The 3,575-nt window shown below is 44.1% G+C and overlaps 1 pseudogene; it reads left to right on the top strand.

Moving 5' to 3' along the window:
• The first annotated feature begins 278 nt into the window (after positions 1-278).
• Positions 279-1,338, top strand: LOC137232955 (chromatin modification-related protein MEAF6 pseudogene; annotated as a pseudogene).
• The last annotated feature ends 2,237 nt before the right edge of the window (positions 1,339-3,575 follow it).

The following is a 3,575-nucleotide window of genomic DNA, read 5'->3' as shown; positions in this document are numbered from 1 at the left end:
CAGCTGGCAGACGGCCTCCCTGCTGTGTGCTCACGGGGCCTTTCCTCTTTCAAAAACAGTATTTTTTGTTTCGTCTCCAGATCATAGAATTTGGAACCCTGTGGTATTTCTGATGTATGATTTCAAATAGAAATATTAGGCAAACATGAATTTATTAATCCATCTTATTTAAATGGCACAGAAAATTGTCTAAAATAACGTTGGGACTTTAAAAAAAAAAAGCAAAAAAAAACTTTGGCTTGAAATTATTTTTAAAAATCTATCCACGAGAGTACAACATGGCGATGCACAACAAGGCGGCGCTGCCGCAGATCCCGGACAGCCGGCACGTGCAGGCGGGGCTCGGGAAGCGGAAGCAGGAACAGGCGCAAACACTGGCCAACTTGGAGAGCCAGATCTGTGCTTTTGAAGGAAGCTACCTGGAAGGCACTCAGATGTATGGCAACACTATTCGTGGCTGGGATCAGTACCTGACGAACCAAAATACTCCAATAGCAAAAAACGATAGAAGGAGCGGCTCTTCAGTAAACCCTCAGTTACTTCAGCAGCGGCAGCAAGTGCATTGGCAGGAGTTCAGGACCAGCTCATTGAAAAGAGGGAGCCAGGAAGTGAGACGGAAAGTGATACTTCTCCAGACTTCCACAATCAGGAAAACGAGCCCAGCCAGGAGCATCCTGAGGAGCTGATGGATCTGTGCAGGGAGTGAAACCTCAGAAGGCTGCTGCTTCTACTTCCTCAGGGAGTCATCATAGCAGCCATAAAAAAAGAAAGAATAAAACCCGGCACAGGATGGATCTGAAGTTAAACAGAAAACCACGAGCTGATTATTAGAAGACTCATTAGTGCAGAAGCGTCCAGGCTCTAGAGCCCTGCTTCTGTCCGCCGACCTCACAAAGGTAAACACCCCTCACCTGGCTGCGTGGCCATCCACGTCTGCTTTCCCAGACCCGGTGCCTGTGGCTCTGAGTACTTTGTTCTGAAATGTGGTGACAAACAAGTCGTTTCTGTACGACCATATCAGAGCATTTACTCTGTGTCATTTTCAGTAACAGAATTGCAGGAAAACCCAAGACATTGTTATAATCCCAGCAAGTTGCTAACTGTGCGTTTCTCCCTTCTTGGAATGAATGTCTCCGCCCTCCAACTGGCTAGCACCAGCTTCATCTGCGATGCGCACTGAGAAATGTTCTCTAGGTTTGTTTTATGCTGAACGTGGGAGAGGTCACATTTCAGACGGAGGCTGTATATATCTGGCGTTTTCTTATTTTGTTTGTGTTTTATCATTTTTCTGTTATTGTTTTTACCATCTTATTTTCTTTATTTTTGCAATGCCATTGTAGAGCTCATACCTTCCTGCTGACGTATCTGATAAGCTGTTTCATGCGGTTGCCACTATTCTTAACTGAAAATAATTTGGTTTACCATAAATAAAATGGGGACTTGGCTTTTTGGTTTTTGCAGAGGGAAGGTAAAGAGTGTTTATTTAATAATTACCTATCTTAAATCTTTTTGAGTTAGAAGCAGTTTCATGTTCAAGGAACAGGAAAAGCTGAAAAACATACGTTTAAATCAATCCTTCTGAAATAGGTCTTTTTATTCTTTTGTATAAATAAAATTTCACAGGCTTTGACTTCCCATCCTTCACTTTTAAACTTGAGATTGTTTTTTCACTTACTTATTCATATCACGTCTTATGGAAATTTCTTTTTCCATCTTTTCTCTCTTTGATGGTATTTGCCTGATTAAATATTGCTCTAAAAATCACTAAGGCAAATGGAAAGGCTCTAAATTGTACCCAAAGCTGATAACGCCTGGAGTCCTTGAGCAGAGTGAATGACAGGATCACCGAGAGGCCACGATGCCCAGCAGATGCCCCTTCCTTTCAGGGTGAATGGGCTGAGGGACCTGTTGATGGTAGTTACCTGCCTCTGGAGCAGTGGCCATCTACCTTGGCTGCACACTGGAATCACCTGGGATGCTTAAAAAACTACCAATGCCTGGGTCCCACTCCCCAAGACTCTGACTCGGGTACAGCCTAGTATTGGGGATATGCTTTCGAAGAGTCCCTGGCATTCTGATAAGAAACCAAGTTGAGAACCACTGCATTAGGAGACTGGATTGTTCGATTTAAATCCTGTGTCATGAATCAGTCTAAGGGATAAGCTGTGGGGCCTCACCTTTCCTGTGACTCTATTTAGTCACAGTCCTTTACTTACGTCCGCATCTTTGTTAGAAAAAATATGTTCCATTTGTGGCAATATCGGTAGAGCTGAAATATGGATGGCGTCTCTCATCAAAACACATCTACCTTGTCAGATATGCAAAAGCTTTCTCTTGTTCTCAAATAAACTTTAAAATATATATATCTATGAGATTTTTCCATGGGAAAAAAATTTTTTTTAGCCTCTCATGATTGACACTTTATTCCAAATCATGATATTTATTTGCTAAATTACTGTTATAGCAAAGTTCTTATAAGATATTGAATAAGTCAGACTCCTTCACAGGCTCTTCCCTGGTGGTCCAGTGGTTAAGACTTCGCTTTCCATTGCAGGGGGTGTGGGTTTGATCTCTGGTCGGGGGGCTAAGATCCCACATGCCTCCTGGCCAAAGAACCAAAACATAAAACAGAAGCAATATTGTAACAAATTCAATACAGACTTTAAAAATGGTCCACATCAAACAAACAAACAAAAACTCCCTTAAAAACCGGAAGGCTTGAAGTCGCCTTCCTCTCATGAAACTTGTCATGCTTCATAAAAAGCTTATAAAGCTTATAACAGGGGTAATTTGGACCAAAATTCAAAACTGAAACACGCAAAGTTAGCCCTTTCCAGTCACACTCCTGTGTACGGAACCCAACTTTCCCCAGGACCCCGTGTCTAGAAGCATCATATAGCCTCTCTTATCATGCTCCATGTCTAACCACTCCCAAGGTAATTAGGACTCAGCCTCTGTGTCTTTGCCTTATTACTTCCAGATTCAGAGTCCCAGGCAGTACGTAGCATGAAAATTATTTTCTTAAAGTCTGTCCATAGCATAGACCCATTTCTCCTTGCTGCTCCTGGCAAAGTATAACTGTAGATCCAGAAATAACACAAGAGACAAGCAGAGGAGAACTCTGAAAGGGGCTGAGATAAAAGCCACCTGGTTTGGGGTCCCATGACTGGGGGGACAGCATAAAGGCAGGGTGTCTCATGTCCCTCCACCAGCAGGGAAAGGCAGTCCAGGCCCAGCATTTCTCTACCCGAACCTAGTAAGAGAAGGCAGGTCAGCTGGCTCAGTCCTCCCCTGCGATGATCAGGAGGCCCATGTAACAATAGGAGGCAAACCAACACCATCCATCAGGAGGCTGGATCTGAAGCCCCAGTAACTCTAAGCCCCTGGGAGAGATGGTCCCCTTGAGAACAGGTCAGAAGACTCCTCTTTCCTCCCCCTGCTGAGAAATTCCACAGCTCCCAGCCACAGGGAAGATCTCGCCCCACCCCAGAGGAGATTCACCTCAATAAGCTTCTCCGGGGATACTGAGGTGGCCAGTCTATGGCTTGACTGGGGAGAACCAAACTTCAGAGACT

Source organism: Pseudorca crassidens, chromosome 10, assembly GCF_039906515.1.
Source record: "Pseudorca crassidens isolate mPseCra1 chromosome 10, mPseCra1.hap1, whole genome shotgun sequence".
In the NCBI taxonomy this organism is placed as follows: Eukaryota; Metazoa; Chordata; class Mammalia; order Artiodactyla; family Delphinidae; genus Pseudorca; species Pseudorca crassidens.
Note: the sequence above shows the minus strand (reverse complement) of the source record. Positions and strands in the feature narration are given on the sequence as shown.